Source organism: Sus scrofa, chromosome 3, assembly GCF_000003025.6.
Source record: "Sus scrofa isolate TJ Tabasco breed Duroc chromosome 3, Sscrofa11.1, whole genome shotgun sequence".
Lineage (NCBI taxonomy): Eukaryota > Metazoa > Chordata > Mammalia > Artiodactyla > Suidae > Sus > Sus scrofa.
In genome coordinates this window covers 10,099,407-10,116,530 of record NC_010445.4, presented here as the reverse complement: position 1 = coordinate 10,116,530, position 17,124 = coordinate 10,099,407, and the positions used below count along the sequence as shown (strand labels likewise).

Below are 17,124 nucleotides of genomic sequence, written 5' to 3'. Positions count from 1 at the left end.
CTGCATTGCTATGGCTGTGGTATAGACTGGCGGCTACAGCTCCAATTTGACCCCTAGCCTGGGAACCTCCATACGCTGCAGGTGCGACCCTAAAAAGACAAAAAATAAAAATTAAAAAAAAAAAAAAGAGCTGTGCACCAGAAAGTTGTAAGCTCTCTAGTACTTTACCCCAATGTCACTTTTTGCCTAAAACAGGGCCAACTTTTCCTGGCAGCCCCCAGGAAGCACCATGGACTAAGTCCTCCCCCAGGCACACGACCTGGGTCCCCTTGTCCAGGCCGTGAGCATTCCCTCTCTCTCTGCTGTGCACACGCTGCGTCCCCGGCCCCAGAGGCGTCCATGTCCTCAGCCCCGAAACCTGTGACTGCGGTACCGTCCAAGGCAAAGGGGGATTTGTGGATGTGATGGAAACTTGAAGATGGGCCGATGTGCGCACCGTGGTCCCTCAGGAGAGGGGAGCTGGAAGGTCAGCATCAGAGGAGCGGCTATGATGACGGAGGTGGGCAGAGGGAGAAGCTGAGGAGGCTACACGGCGAGCCTTAAAGGTGGAGGGAGGGCCCTCGAGCCAAGGAATGCGGGCAAGGGAACAGCTTCTCCCCTAGGGCCTCCAGAAGGAAAGCAGCCCTGCTGGCACCTGGAGGTTTTCTTGTTTTTTGTTTTGTTCTGTTTTGTTTTGCTTTTTAGGGCCGCACCTGTGGCATACAGAAGTCGCCAGGCCTATGCCAGTTCCCAGGCCTACGCCACAGCCACAGCAACGTCAGATCCCAGCCGCATCTGCGACCTACACCACGGTTCATGGCAACACTGGACCCTTAACCCACTGAGCGAGGCCAGGGATCGAACCCGCAACCTCACGGGTCCTAGTCGGATTCGTTTCCACTGCACCACGACGGGAACTGCATCACACCTCAATTTTAGAACCTCTGATCTCCAGAACTGTTAGATAATAAATATGTGGGTTTTGTTTTTTGTTTTTTTTTCTTTTTGGCCGCAATCACAGCATGTGGAAGTCACCAGACCAGGGATCCAACCCATGCCACAGCACCAACCCAAACAGCTGTGGTGACGCCGGATCCTTAACCCACTGAGCTACAAAAGAACAATAGTGTATGTTGTTTTCAATCGGGAAGTTTGTAGTCCTCTGTTACAGCGGCCACAGGAAAACAGAACAGCCTCCTAGACGTTTGCACCCACATTCCCTATTATCCTCATCACAGCTCTGAGATGGGTACATTAGCAAGAGAGTGGACGCCCAGAGAGGTTGAGAAACATTCCAAGGTCACACAGCAGGTAAAGGGAGCGAGGATTTGAACCCAGGCATTCTGGCCACAGAGTTTTCCCCATCAGCAAGGGGCCTGCCGCTCTGGGGAGGGCAGGGCTGTGCCTCCAGCATCTCTCTCCCGCCAGCGCCCCCAACCCCACCCCGGCAGACCCTCCCTGCCTGTGGGGTGGCTCTGCGTCCTGAAATCAGCCCCTGGATTTCTTGGGTTCCTGCTCCCCATGCTGTGATGTCTTAGGTGCTTTGGGAGTTGGAGGGTTTCCCCACTGTGCCCCCTGCTGGGAGACAGGGTCTTGGGGGCACACATAGAGGACACGGGAATGTGAACCCCACATCAGGAGCCTGAAGGGAGGGGACTGGCTTCTCACAGAGGGGCTGGCGTGCCCTGGGGAAGTCACTGAACCTGCCACTGCTCAGCTGCTCGCAAGGCCTGATGGAGAAGCACCGCCCTGCCCTGCTCCCACCCCATGTGTCCGTCTGTCTGTCTGTGGATTGGGGGAGGGGCTGTCAGCTCACACCGAGCCTTCTCCCCATTTCAGACCCATTCCCCGTCCTCCCAGCTGGCGACCCAGCCCGGTGGGCCAGCTCGGGCAGGAAGTCCTGGCAGGTCCCCCTTCCCTTCAGTCGGTCCCCTCCCCTCCTTCCAGGGAGCTGGAGCCCCGGGCCGATCTGGTCCCTCTGAGGAGAGGCCACAGCCAGGCTGCCTCGTCGCCCTGACCTGAACCTCCGTCCCCGCGGGAAGCCCCCTCCTCCCTAAGCCGCCAGTCCAGCTCAACTACAAACCCCACCTCCGGGGCCTAAAAATAACTCCTCTCCGCCCTGCTCTCTCCCTCCCGGGCTCCTGCTGGTGCTAATATGCTCCCAGCCGGGCTGAGAGCCTTGTGCCAGGCAGACGCAGGCCAGTAATTAGGTTAACTCCCCTCCTGCCAGGGACGGAGGAGGCCGGCGGGGCGGAGGTAGGGGTGACTAGAGATGCTTCTTCCATGGGTGCTGGTGATTCTGGGGGCAAGCGTGGGTCTCGGGGGCGGACACTGTAAGCTCGGAGCGCAGCAAGAGATGCTGGACTCCCTGGCCTGGCCTCAGGGGAAAGGCCTGGCTCAGGAAAGGGGGCAGTGGGGCCCTCAAGCCCCTCCCACTGCCCACGTGGAGCAGACCAGGCAGGGCTTGTTTGCCTCACAGAGCAGCTCGTCCTCACCCAGAACCTTCCACATCTGCCATCTCACAGCTGTGAGGTTATACATGGGAGAGCAGGGAGGGGCTGCCCGCCCCGGTGTGAGCCCCGTGCAGCTTTAGGCCCCTTTGTGGGAGAGCAACTCTGTGCCTGGCACCTCCTGGGCACAGGGATGATGTGGGACAATCAGCACACTGAGGCTCGAGTCAAGTGGCCTTACAGGTGGCGATGGATGGGTGGGCAGACCCCAGTCCAGGGCACTTTCTATGGGGGAGGAGCAGGGCCATGAGCCAGCTGTCAGGGCGTGGGCACTGTCCTGGCAGCTATGGGAGAGGCCGCAGGAGGGGGGAGGACCCTGAGCACAGCGGGAGGGTCCTGCTGTGTAGGCAGAGGCCACCGCCCAGGCCAGGTCTCTCCAAGGGGCCCTGACCTGACGGAGGACATTTCTTGTGACGCGTCTCAATGTCAGAAACGGCACATCAAGCCTGTCACGCCCTGGGCGGCATTGCTCAGAAGAGGCTGAGGACAAACAGGAACGGATTTCGAGAAAGAGTTAATAGCAGCACAGAAGGTACCCAGAGGAGCACAAATGTGCAGATAAAGTCGGAATTGCTGGAGTTTCAGTGGCATCTTGCTACACTACAAATTTAACTCAAGGCTTCCCAGTGCAACAGAACCTTCCAGAAGGAAGAGTCCAGCAGGGCTGGAGTTGTGTGGAAGGACAGGCTGGGAGATGAGGCTGCTGAGGGCCAACAAGGGGTCACCTCAGTTCAGACCCCAGACCTCCTCCCGCCCCCATCTTCAAGGCTGCGGAGACTTGAGTGAATTTCTTAAGCCCTCCGGGCCTCCGCTTCCTTGCTGGTAACGTGGAGGGGACTGGACCCATTCCCAGGCTCGCTGAGAGGATTAAGGAGACGAAGTCCGCAGCATACAGTAGGCGCTCAATACATGGTGCCTGAATCGCCAGGTCCCTCTCCTGGAGGCCAGGGCCTGCCGGGGCTCACGGGGAGGGTCCAGTCTGAGGGTGGGGCTGCTGGGAGAAGCACTCTGGCCCAGCCGGGTGGGAGCCAGAGGTGAGGAAGCAGGGGTGCCCGGGTCAGCCCCAGGCAGAGCAGATGGGGGGGCCGGCAGGGCTGGGCCAGCCTGGGCTTTGTCTGAGCTGCCTCTGCTCAGAAGGCAAATTCAGCCTGTTGGGGTCCCTGGAGGGCTCATTAAAGCAGGGCCGGAGCGAGGAGGAAGAGAGGCTTTTTGGAAGTGTGCAGTTAAACCCATCGTATCGAGACCCAAATCCGCGTGTGCGCACACACACACGGGCAGGCCTTTCCCAAGCAGCTCGCTCTCCCTGTGCCACGTGGACAGCCTATCCCAGGCCTGCAGCACTCTCCCCAGTACGGTCGGAGCAGGCAGACTCAGGTTGGCCCGGTCCAGGACCCGGGAGCAGCCCTGGCAGCTCCCACCTGCCTGCCTCTGCCTCCCAGCCCTGCCCCCAGCTCACGGACGGCTGCTCTGGGCAGGGCCGAGTCTGGGGGCTTCTCTTGGGCCCGTGAACAGCCAGGAAAGGCCCCATAAAGAGATGGGGCCTGGGTTACCCCCCAAAGGGACCCACCCCTACTGAGACGTCAATTCTCCTCCTGCCTCTGGGTGCCTGGGGAACGGGTTGAGTGTGGGGGTCCCTCCTACAGGCCGGCCATCTCTGTCCCGGGGTCTGCTGAGTTGGTGTGTATACTTATGTACAGACACGCACGTGTGGGGCCAAGCTGATGCAGCAGTACATGTGTGCTGTGCATCCCAGGGCTTGTGTGATGTGTGTCTGAGGTTTGGGTCGTCCAGGTGTAGACAGGTAACAATGTTCAAATACGTGTGTGTGTGTGTGTGTGTGTGTGTGCGTGCAAGTGGATATGGCACATGTACGGGGTGTGTGCACGGGGTGTGTGTATGGGATACGTGTGAGATGGAGATGTGTGCGGGCCTGATGTGTGTGTGTTCTGTGAACGTGACGGTGGGTTCAGGTGGCCGGGATCACTTCTGCTGACAGATGGATGCTGGAGATGAAACTGGGTCACAGCCTCCACGTCAGCCTCAGCTGCCATCTCTGCAGCTATACCTACTCCCTGCCTGCGCCATCCTGGTCAAAACAGGGGGGACCCGGGGGTGGTGCTCCAGGCCTTTAGAAAAAGCTCACCGCACACTCCTTGGGGATGAGGGTCCCCAGGCCAGAGGAGTACCTACCCCCTGGGACAACCCGGCCTCTTCCTGGACCTGGAGGCAGCAGGTGCCCAGCGTGGGACAGAGGGACGATGGGGGGTGGGGGGGCCTATGGGACCTGGCAAGGAAAGAAGGGAGGTGCACAGCCCAGGCTGCGGTGGCTGCCCTCTGCCCTCTGGCCCCCCGCTCCGCCCCTTTGTCCTGCTCCTGACAATCTTCTTATCATCTTTGACTCTTGTTGTCTCTTCTCCCTAAACCTCCCTTCTCCTGGGCACCTAAAATTTTATTAAAGTACAACACAAAGTTGGGAGTGCCCATTGTGCAACAGTGGAAACAAATCCGACTAGGAACCATGAGGTTGCCGGTTCAATCCCTGGCCTCGCTCAGTGGGTTAAGGATCCGGCGTTGGCGTGAGCTGTGGTGTGGGTTGCAGACGCGGCTGGGATCCCGCATTGCTGTGGCTGTGGTGTAGGCCAGCAGCAGCACTGATTCGACCCCTAGCCTGGGAACCTCTATATGCCGTGGGTGTGGCCTAAGAAGCAAAAAAAAAAAAAGAAAAAGAAAAACAGAACGAAAAACAACATAAAGTATAGAAATCATACACATACAGCTCAATGAATTTTCACAAATTGAACACAGCCATGAAGCAGCATCCATGGCAAGAAAGAACCTTACCAGCCTTCCCTGTACCCCTTTCAGCCACCGGCCCCCAAGGATAACACCTCTCCTGACTTGTAATACTGTAGATAAGTTTTGTCTAATTAGTTGCTTTTAACCCCAATTCCTGACCCCTCCCCCAACCCCAGAGCAACATTAACTCCCCCAGAACGGGAGAGGCGAGGGGAAAGCTGGGAGGTCCTGCTGACTGTCCCCACCACCGGCATCCTAGAGAAAGGATGCAAGGATGCAGGACCTGACTGGCCGTCATCACAGATGCCCACCTCGAGTATCTCCACAGCCTCCGTCTGCGTGTTTCAGGGCTAATTCCATAGCTCGGCAGTAACTAATTCACTTCTGTGAGTATGTCAGTCAGGGCAACACTTGCTGCTATAATAAACCAACTCTAAAGTCCCAGTAGCCTATCACTCATTATTATTTCTCATTCCAACAGTCCTAGGCTGATGTCCCAGTCTGCAGGCAGCTCGCCTCCATGTGATGAGACAGGGCCCCAGGCTCCTTCCATCCTCCGCTCCCTCTCCCTTCCCCAGGGCCTTGAAGTCCGGTGCATCCTGCTAGCAAACGGGCAGGAAGAGCGGAGAAAGGGCCCACCTGCTTCTTAGGTGCCTCTTCCAGGAAACTGTCCCTTCTGCCTACACGCCATTGGGGAGAACTGGTCACCTGGTCTGTCCGTGTGCAGGGGGTGCTGGGAGCTGTAGCCCCCGGAGGGGTATTCACATCTGAGATCGACGACTCTCCACTCTGGAAGGGGGCAGGGACATTTGGGGGGCCTCTCGGTCCCAGGGGGCCTCACAGAGTGGCGGGGGCTGGGGAGAGAGCCCGAGAGGACGCAGGCTCTCTGCTCCCGCCTCTCTACCTCGCCCGGTAGGCAGAGTTCACTGACTCAGGGTCTGTTTGAATGACTTCTCATTCACTCATTCATGTGCAAATTCATTCACTAAGCTATTCACTCACTCATTTATTCCCCAGGCCCTTGACACACGCTGTATACACCCGTCTGTGCACACACACCCGTCCACATGGCTACACCTCCTGTACACCTGTAAGACCCCAAGGGGCAGAGTACCTAGGCCAGCCAGTCACACCCACCATGTGGGCAACTCAGAGAGGGTTTAGGCTCTGGGGTCCCGAAAGGTCCAGGGCAAAAGAGAATCCACTGGGGGAGGCAGAGATGGGGCGGCCAGGTTCTAGGAGGTCTGTCCCTTCCACAGGGCCCATGCTGGAGGGTCTGGGTGAGTCCCAGCCTCGGGGAAGCAGAGGAGCTGGGTGCCCAGGCAGGAGCAGGAGGGAGGGTAAGACCGCTCAGCTCTGAGGCCAGTGCTGCAGGGGTGGGCTCGGCTTTGGGTCAGACAGATGGTGGCTCGAGCCATCACCCAGGTCCCCTATGGGCTGTGTGGCTGAACCTCTCTGGTCCTCAGTGTCACCATCTGTGGGATGAGAGGTGGTGAGGATGAACTCAGTGGCTGGGATACGGGGTGTTCAAAGCATGGGGCCTTCTCACTCCCGCACCCAGGCTTAGTGGGACCTGGGTGTGGGAGACGTGGTTCCCAGTCCCCCAGGCAGGTGAGGCTTGGGCTGCTGACGACAACCCCCTACTCCAGCCCAAGATGGCCTTAGGCCCGGGGTAGGGCTGAACCACTGAGACAGTCCACTGAGACAGGTGGGAGGCCTCGGTGGAGAGGGGATTCTCAAGGAAGGCTCTAAGGGAGATGCGGGCAGGACCCAAAGCCTCAGAACACAGCTCTCCTCTCCTGTACTGCTCCCCCATTCCCCCACCATCCCAACGAGAGCTCCTTTCCTTCACACTCCCATAGCCCAGGAACGTGCACCCTCCGAAGGACCCTATGAATATAAACGGATGCAGCCACAATGGAAAACAGAATGGCGGGTCCTCAAACTAAAAAATAGAGATGCCATATGATCCAGCAATCCCACTCTTGGGCATCTATCCAGACAAAACCACAATTCAAAAAGATACATGCACCCCTATGTTCATAGCAGCACTAGTCGCAATAGTCAAGCCATGGAAACAACTTAAATGTCCATCAACAGAGGACAGGATAAAGAAGATGTGGAATGGAATACTACTCAGCCATAAAAAAAGAACAAAATAATGCCCTTTGCAGCAACATGGATGCAACTAGAGACTATTACACTAAGTGAAGTAAATCAGAAAGAGAAAGACAAATACCATATATCACTCATATGTGGGATCTAAAATATGACACAAATCAACATATCAATGAAACAAAAACAGACTCACAGATGTAGAGAACAGAACTGTGGTTGCCAAGGGGGTGGGGAGTGGAGGAGGGAAGGATTAGGAGTTTGGGATCAGCAGAGGCAAACTATCATCTACCAGGTGGATAAACAACAAGGTCCTACCGTACAGCACAGGGAACTGTAGTCAATAGCCTGCGATAAACCAGATTTGGGGGGGAAAAAATATGTATATATATATGTATATATATATACACACACACACACAAAAACTGAATCAGCAGAAATTAACACAGCATTGTAAATGAACTATCCTTAATACAATTTTTTGTCTGTATTTTTAGGGCTGCACCCACGGCATATGGAAGTCCCCAGGCTAGGGTTCGAATTGGAGCTGCAGCTGCCAGCCTACACCACAGCCACAGCCATGCAGGATCCCGCCACATCTGCAACCTACACCACAGGTGTGGGAATGAACCCAAGTCTTCATGGATACTACGCGGGTTCGTGATCACTGAGCCCCAACAGGAACTCCACTTAATACAATTTTAAAAAGAATGATAATAAAAGGACCGTAAGGAGAGCAATGCTTAGCCCAGAGCAGTGGCCCTTAAGGTGGATTTACCGGTGAAGGAGAGGCGAGCCCAGGCTGGAGGGAGGAGGGGGGTGCGGGGGGCGGGGGTGAGGGGAGAGGCTCTGCCTCTGCTCATTTTTTATTAAAGATCTGCTTCAAGGTCAGCCTTGCCACAAGGGACTCCTCAATTTTCCAGGCTCTGCAGCCTGAGTGAGAGAGCGATGTGTCGGGAGGAGGGAGGGAACTGGAGAGGGAGAGGCCTGGGCGAGGCCCTGAGGGAAAGAGGCCTCGGGGGCCCCAGGCAGAAGGGAAGGGAGCTGGGAGAGAGAAAGGACCACAGGAGGAGACGGCTGACAGCTTGGCCTGGGGGCACAGAGCGAGCAGCTAAGGCAGCAGGACCCCAACACCAGGGTTTTGTCATTTTCCAGAGAGAGACACCAGGACATCACTGGCCTGTCACCTACATCACCAGTTCACTGCAGGCTGTGACCATGAGATGACCTATAATAACTAGAAAGGGAGCAGAGCTCTCGGGGACAGGTATCACTAGCCTCATTTTAGAGAGGAGAAAACTGAGGCTCAGTGAGGCTTAAAACACTATCCACCCAGCAAATCTGGGCTTCGGGCCTGGGTCTGACTCCAGACCCCGCTCCTCCTGCTGGGTCGGTCGCACCTTCCCCCCTCTTTGGACTCAGCTTAAGATACTCCCTCCCAGATTGTTCCAGTAGCCCTGAGGCAAAGGAGCAGCCCAGGGAATGCGCAGTATAAATTCTAGGGCAGATGAGGCAACGTTCTTCAAGTTCAGGGGCATGATTGTGGGTCAACCCGAAGCGTGTGACTCAGTAGCTGTGGGAGATGGGAGACGGCCACCAACTCCCTGCCCCTCCCCCCTCAAGAGGTGAGACTATCTCCCCCCCTTTGGGTGTGAGTGAGGAAGCTTTACTTATTTATTTATTTGGGGCCATACCTGCAGCATGTGGAAGTTCCCAGGCCAGGGATCGAACCCACACCACAGCAGTGACATCCTTGGATCCCTAACCCACTGTGCTGCAAGGGAACTCCCAGAAGCACTACTTTAAATGGAGTGGGCTCTGTAACTGCTTCTTCTTCTGTTTTTTTTAGCCATGCCTACCACACCTGGAAGTTCTGGGGCCAGGGATCAAATCCAGGCGACAGCAGTGACAATGCCAGATCCTTAACCCACTCAGCCACAAGGGAACTCCTGTAACTTGCTTTGACCAATACAAAGTGGGGAGAGTGATCTTGCGCCTTCCGAGCCCTTAAGAGATTCACAGCTTCTACTCTCTGTCTGTTACAGCACTCGCCCTCCGAGCCCCGGGCTGCCATGGAAGAAGTCTGACACCTGAGCTGGAGACCACCTGGGGAGGCCTGAGACAACCCCGAGAAGGAGAGACGTCCCACTGACCCAGCCGTCCAGCCATCCCCACCAGGGCCCTGGACCTGAGATTGAAGGCAGCCTGGACCTTCCCGTCCACAATTCAGCCAGCAGCTGAAAACCACCGAGAGATCCCATTTAGTGCCCCAGGTAGCAGAAGAATCAAATAGCCAAGCCCTTCCCCAGATTTCTGACCACAAACTTGTGAAACAGAAGAAAATGCTGGTTGCTTTGAGTCATTACGTCTTGGATGGAGTATTTGTTACGCAGCAGTAGATGACCATTAGAGTAGGTCTGGAGAGAGGCTCAGATACCAACACACTTAGCAAGCACTTGGGGTGGTTGTGATGCAGAAGGTGGAAGAAACACTTTGAGACGTGTCACAAGAAACAGCACCACCTACAGAAAGATAAATGGAAAGAGACGAGGCAGAACAAAAGGGAGCAGTCGATTGCTTGAGGAGTGGAGAGGCAAAAAATATATATATATTTATGTATATGGGAGATGGGGGTAGGGGAGAGAAGAGCTTGGAGACAGTTGGACAAGCAGACTACTCAATTCAACAAGCATGAGCACGGTTCTTGCCTCCTCTGTGCTAGTGTGGGAGGGAGGAGATGGGCATGACGAGCCCCACCTTCTCGGAATTCGCATTCTAGACACATGCTGGCGCAGAGAGAAGGTGGCAGAGACAGAGCAGAATAAGAGAAAGGGAGGGGCAGATTCTGAGGTCAAGCCACTGTAAGCCACTCTCTGGGCTTGGGAGCTCTGGTGAGTGAAGCACCCAGCCTGGCCAGGCAGGGCCTCTCATCATAGGGTCTTTCCTGCCCTTGCCAGTGGGCATGAGGGAGGTCAGATATCCTGCTGGCAGGGGTAGGGGGCACGCGGCGGTCGGGGGCAGGGGTGCGCCAGGAGAGGGAGCGCCCCCTGGAGCTGAGTGTTGAAAGAAGTAGAGGAATGTTACAGGTGGAGGAATAGCAACTACAAAGGCCAGTGGGGGATGCAGGAATGCTGGGCAGGAGACAGGGGAGGTGGGCAATGCCAAATTCAGGGCCAGATGGAAGGCAAACGAGTCTGGCTAAGCAGGGGAATGGGAAATCGTGAATCCGCTCCAGGTGCAGGACTCTGCATCAGACGCCAGATCCCATGTCTACTTGGGAAAAGCGTCTTCAAGCATTATTGTGCTTATAACACAAACAGGAGAATGTAAGACGAACGTCATCTTGCCCGGCGAGGCTAGGCAGAGGTGGATGGAGAAAGCATCAAGGGGAGAATGGAGACATTCAGTCAACTAATGTTTATTGAGCACCTACTATGTGTTGGAGCTGGGAAGACAGCAGCGAGCAAAGGCCTTGCCCTCGTGGAGCTCAAGGTCCAGAGAGTGAGAGCCGGACAGAACACGAGTGGATGAGTAATAGGACAGGTGGTGATAAGAGAAACCAAAGGGAGGGTCCCCTACAAAAGGCAGATAAATAGGCAAGAAGCACAGGCAGAGATGCTGAGCTTCGCGATCATCAGGGGAATGAAAATCCAAACCACAAGGAGACAGTAGTTCACACCTCGTAGGGTGGCGCCAATAAACAACGACAACAGAAAACAGCAAGTCCTGACAAGGATGCGGAGAAGCTGGAACGCTTGTGCGTTGCTGATGGGAATTAGAACGGTGTCGCTGCTGCGGAAAACAGAATGGCAGCTCCGCAAAAAATTAAACAGAATTATTCTACAATCGAGTGATTCCACTTCTGAGCATTACCCAAAAGAACTGACAGGGACTCAGACAGACATTTGGACACGCATGTTCATGGCAGCATTACCCACAATAGCCCAGAAGCGGAAGCAACCCAACTGTCCACTGATGAATGGGTCACCAAAACGTGGTCCGGCCATACCATGGAATATTCAGTCTTAAAAAAGAAGGATCTTCTGACACCTGTTATGACACGGAAGACCCTGAAGGACAGTATGCCGAGTGAACTAAGCCCGTCACAAAACCACAAATACCATGTGCCTCCCCTTACTTGAGGTCCCCAGAGTTGACAGATCAGATTCATGGAGACAGAGTCGAACGGTGGGCCCCAGGGGCGGAGGGGGGACAGAGTGGGCAGTTATCATTTCATGTGTAAGGAGTTCCAGCTTGGGGTTGGGTGATGGCTGCACAAGAACGTGAACGGTCCTTCATGGCACTGAAATGTAAACACTTAGAATAGTTAAAAGGGCCAATTTTATGTCATGAATATGTTACCACGATAAATTTTTTTCAAGGAGAAAAAGAGAGAATAGTGCTGGGCTGGGAGATGCTCTTTTACGAGGTTCACTGAGGGAGTGCTCTTCGAGGAGAGATGAAAGTCCAGGGACCGTGGAAAGGGGAAGGGAGCAGGCACCAGGCAGGGCCCATCCAGGGGACAGAGGACAGCAGGGTCCCAGCCCCGCAGGGCAGGGGTGGCAGGGTGAGGAAGAGACAGAGTTCCAGGAGGTAGCAGGTCTGCAGGGAGAAGCGGCAACTGGAGGGCCCGAGGATTCACAGGGCTCTGACCTGGAGACTGGTCTCAGGAGACAGAGGGCGCACGGGTCTGGGACCCGGAATGAAGTCAACAGCACCTCTGAAGGTTTACCTGCTGAGCATTTGACGAAGGGACTGTGCACAGAGATGGGGGTGGGGAGAGGAAAACGGAATAAGGAGGGATGGAGACACACCCAGAGGGGAGTTCCCTGGTGGTTTAATGGTTAGGATTCGGCCATTTCACGGCTGCAGCCCAGGTTCGATCCCCGGTCTGGGAACAGAGAACCACCCAGAGACTTATAACAGCAGGAACTGTCACCACCTCTAGGCTTGAAGTGTCACAGGGAGCAAACTGAATGTCAGAGCTTGACCAAAAGAACACAGCCATGGGCACAGAGCCACTGGAGAGGAACGCAACAGGGGAACAAATGCCTACCTTCTCTCTCCGCTTGCCCTTCATTCTCCTGGTGATGCTTCCCCTTGGATGAAACCAACCAGAAGCCAAGAGCAAGGGAACCCGTGTCATCAGTCTGCAGAGGTCAGCCTCCCGAAGCCCTGAGCAGGGCCGAGAAGGATGAGAATGGACCAGAGGGGCTACTGGAGAAAAACCAGCACAGATGGTGATGACATTTGCTGAAATGAGTAACACACAGGAAGAAGCTCTTTCTGGAAAATTGGCAGGCTGGTGGGGAGACCAAGACAGAGGCCGATTCCTCAGACCCAGGGCGAGGGAGCGAGGGCAAGGCGTGAGAGGGGCTACTGCGGCTGAGAGGCTGCCTAGGCTTCCAGGGCTCCCTGTCCTGTCCCGCTCTGGTAGAACAGAGGGCCTGGGGCGGTGGGGGAGGTTTGCTGGAAGCCAGCTTGCAGGCCCCTCTCCCCTTCTCCCCTAAAGCAGGTCCCACTGTGAAGCCAGATGGAGGGAAGCAAAGGCAGATGTGGGGAGGGCAGAAGAGGTGTGTCCAGCTGGGGCCAAGTGTTCCCAGGCACTGGTCCCCAACTGAGTTGAGGCTGGGGCTGGTCAGGAACCCAATCAGCGAGGTGAAGTTTCAAAAAGCTAACTTGACTTCATTTAAGGAAGGGCTTCAGTCGGGGAGGATGCTGCAGGCCTGCGCCTCCTCAGCTCTCCTCCACCCCCTCCCACCACTAACCCAACCACAGCTTCCCAGGCAAGGAGAGGCCTATGGGCCCTCCAGGGCCCCCTCTCCCAGCCCTTGATCACCTACCCCCTGCTCTGCCCTGGGAGGCACAGCCAGGCAAAGAGGGCAGCCCCTCCCAGACAGGGGAAGCAAACGTGGGGGCCAGGCCAGCTCAAGGCCCCATCATATGAAAGATTCATGCAGCCAGAAGGCAGGAGACCAGCAGAGGACTCACTCCTGGGGCTATGGGGCTGCAGTAATGGCAGCAGCAGCTGTAGCCCATCCCTCTCCCCCAATCGAAGCTTTGTTCTGCAGACCAATGGGCCTGCAGTGCCAGGATCCCAACCACACACACACACTCACCCCAACACACATTCCAAAGACACATGTAGGGGAAGAAGCTTGGGAGGGGAGGAGGGCACACAGACACAGACTCTCAGACAGGAATATAGACAGAGACACAGGTATTTAGACACAGGCACGTACGCAAGTAAACCCACAGAGATTCACAACATACACTTGTGCAAAGGCCTTCTCATCTGTGCCCCAGGTGACTCACTTGCCTCATCCTAGTCCCTGCCCGGCCTCGGGTCTGCTCTGGCACTTCCAGCCCTGCTTCCTGAGACAGCCATGGGGATACCACTAGTGGCTCCAAGCAAAGGCCTTGCTTGAGTGCCTGTTCCCCTTTTCACTAGGCAAAGATCTGTGTGCTTCCAGTGCTGCTTGCAGATCCCTCCCCACCGGGAGTCCCCTCCCCTCCACGGGCTCATTGTCCACCCAAGGAAATGGAGGTGGAAGCTGCAGAACAACAGGCTACCCAAGGCCAGGAAGAGTAACCAAAGGGTGGCTTGAACTCAGGACTCCAGACAGCCAATGCAGCGCCACTAAGGTTCAGCGATTCCATTCTCAAAATCCTCTTCCCTTTGGGATGTTTCCCGCCACTCTGCCTGGCCTCGCTCAGGCCACCAGGATGCACGAAGAAAGGGGAGCATCCCAGCTGGAGCCCTTGCCCCAGGAGCCTACTCCTACCTGCCCCCCGCCCCCCGACCCGTAAGGCGTGGAACAAGTCACGCTGCAGTGGCAGCTCCTGCCCCCCACGCCCAGTCCATCGCCTCAGCTGCGGATGGCCTCCAGGCCTGTAGAGGGCGATGTATGCACTGGGCCGCTCTGGCCGGCAAGCGAGCAGGGAGGCCGCCTCCATGGTGGTGCGCTGTCCAGCATTTCAGCAATCGGCAGCGGCGCCCGCGGGGAGACGGAGGACGCGGGGCCGCGGGGGCCGCGGAGCTGCCCTGCCTAGCCGAACCGAGCCGAGGAGGCGGCCCAGAGGCCTCCCAGACGAGCGGTGCCAGAGGGCCTGGCTCCAGCGCCCGGCGGAGCGCAGCAGTCAGCTGGGAGGTGAGAGCCCCTGGAGGGGCGGGGGCATTTCCCAGAGGGGCTGGGGCTGGGTTGAACCTTGGGCCTCCCCAGCCAAGCGGGGGCCCAGGGTCCAGACCCCCCAGCAGAGGGTAGGTGTTGGGGGACTGTTAGTGTGTTTGGTCGCGGGTGCGAGGCACCTGGGGATCAGAGACAGGAATGCTGTTCATTTCTCTGAGGATGGAGAAAGTGAGAACCCTGCCGGGTCATGGGCAGGACTCCACCGAGCATAAATGACCATGGCCTGGCTCGTAAGGATGCTATAGAGGCCCCCATTTGCAGTCCAATTGCCCTCCCCGACTGAGGAGAAGGACCTGCTCCCCAGGGAAGGGAAAGACCAATGAAGAGACCCCATGGAGGTGCTGGTCACTTGGACGGATGAAGGGAGCAGGCCCCCACCTGAAAGCTGGGCTTCTGTCCAGCACGGGATGGCAGCATAAGGGATAGTCTGGCCCCTTTCCCAGCTGCCCAAATGCCCCTGGGGAGGCAGAAGCTGGCAACGAGAACTGGGTCTCACACAGGATGGCATTTATTCTCACACTGGGAAGAGAATGGAGGACATAGAAGAGCTGAGAGCCACTAGGAGTTGAGGAGGGTTCTCTGTGGTCTCTCCGGGTGCCCAGGGAGAGTTTCTGGAGCTCAGAGTGGGTACAACCAACCCTAGAGCAAATCCCTGGTAAAAAGGATAGAGAACAGACGCAGCCTCTTCCTTGCATCCTCTTCCCCCCTCCCTCCCAGGGCTCCTGCCTGGACAGTGTTGAAGCCTCCTGCAGTTCCTGCTCCTGGCAGCAGGTCTATTGTGGGGATGGAGCGGGGGGGCAGGAGAAGAGCACCCAGGTCTGTCTGGCCTGGCGCTCCAGTGCCTGTGCTCTAGCCCAGCCATAACTTCTCACTCTCCTAAGACCTCCCTCACTCATCCCCTTCTGGCATCAGGGGACCTTGGCTGCTCTTTTGTCCTGCGACAAGAGAAAAGGCAGGTACTTTGAGAGTGGGCAGGGCAGGGTTTAGCGAGTTTCTCTGTTCAGGGGGCATCTTAAGGTCATGGCCCCAGCAGGTACCAGCTCCTTCCCCAGCCAGAAATGGGACCCAGCTGGCTAAGAAAGTGCTCCCACACAGCACCAGCTTTTTGGTTCCTTAACTTTATGCCCCATCCTACTCTCCTGTGAGAGATGGAGGAGGAATTCTTGAAGAGTGAATAAAAGAGTTGATTGGATTTTAAAAGGTGGGGTTGAGTGGGTGGGGAGTCATGGACTTTGAAGTGTGAGAGACCTGGGCTCTAAGCTCTGTGACTTCAGGTAAACCACTTAACCTTTCTGAGCCTGTTTCCCCATCCTTATAGCACCAGCAGTATCTACTGTGGCATCAAAGAAATAATCCAGATGCTGGATAAGAAATTAGTTTTAAGCTGTAAAATGCTAGGCAAGTGTTAGTAAATCAAGTACAAGAAAGGTCTTAAGGAGGAGCTAAACAATGGTGCGAAAGCCTTCAGCATTCTTTGAAGCACATCTTTCTCTTCCCAGAGGAGGTGGACCTCGGCCAAGGGCCTTGTACCAGGCTCTATGCTAGGCACAACGCTAGAATTAAGCCAGTTCACCCTCACAAAAACTTAACAAGGAAGCTGTCAGTGTCCCTATTTCACAACCCAGAAATGAGACTTGAATGACTTTCCCAAGGTCATGAAACCATCCAAGCTGTCTTCCCTGGAGCAGGAGTGGAGCTGATAACCTGTCCAAGCCCTTTGATACCAAGACCCAGCTAAATGCCCATTTCTTGATTCAGGATGCCAGCTCCCCAGGTGAGGTGCCCGAGGTATGTGGGTGAAGGCAGGCATTGCAGTGAGGAGCTACCTCCCCCCAAGGTCACCAGGATACTCGGTGGTAGAATGGGCTTTGAACTTTCCAGCTGGGTGCCCCCACCATAACCCACCCCCTTCCATTGTCACGTCTGCCAGAGAAGAAGTCTGGGTCTGGCAGGCCCATCTGCTCCCTGCTGCACCCACTCCCAACTTCACTGCCTGCCATCCGCTTGCTGACCTCGGCAAGCTGGTAGCCGCCCGTTCCTTTCTAAGCACTTTGCCCTCACCCCCTGAGATGAGGCCACAGTTGCAAGCAACTGCCAGCATTGCTAGGGTCAGCCTTCCTTACTGACTTTTCCTCTGCCCGCTTCTTACTGTGGGTGGGGCCGCCAGCCAGGGGTGCGGCTGAGGATATGGGGAGAGCCCACCCCCTTCTCCTGAACTCCTACACGCACTCTGAGCCCCTGTCATGGGCCTGTCACTTCCCGTACACTAACTCGTTTCATCCTCACATAACCTGACGCCAAATGTGCCACTGTCTCCCTCTCACAGGGGAGCAAAACAAAGCCTGAAAGTGACATGATTTCCCAAGGTCATGGAGCAAGGTCTTGGTGTAAGCCTAGGGGCCCAGTGTGGCTTCCACAGTACCACTCTGTTCTCGATTCCCCACTCTCTCCTGGGTGAGGATCAGCCAGGACACTGTAGGCTGGCAGGGCTTGGGGATGGCAAGCGATGGAGGTGACTGAAGGGCTCTAGGACA

At 56.1% G+C, this 17,124-nt stretch overlaps 1 protein-coding gene across 1 annotated transcript in view; it reads left to right on the top strand.

Annotated features, from left to right (window-relative positions):
• The window catches only part of SRRM3 (serine/arginine repetitive matrix 3), a 55,612-nt gene continuing 52,869 nt past the window's right edge, over positions 14,382–17,124 (top strand). The window contains exon 1 of the mRNA XM_021086294.1: positions 14,382–14,551. The gene's annotated coding sequence lies outside the window, so the exon portion shown is untranslated. The remainder of the gene's footprint in view (positions 14,552–17,124) is intronic.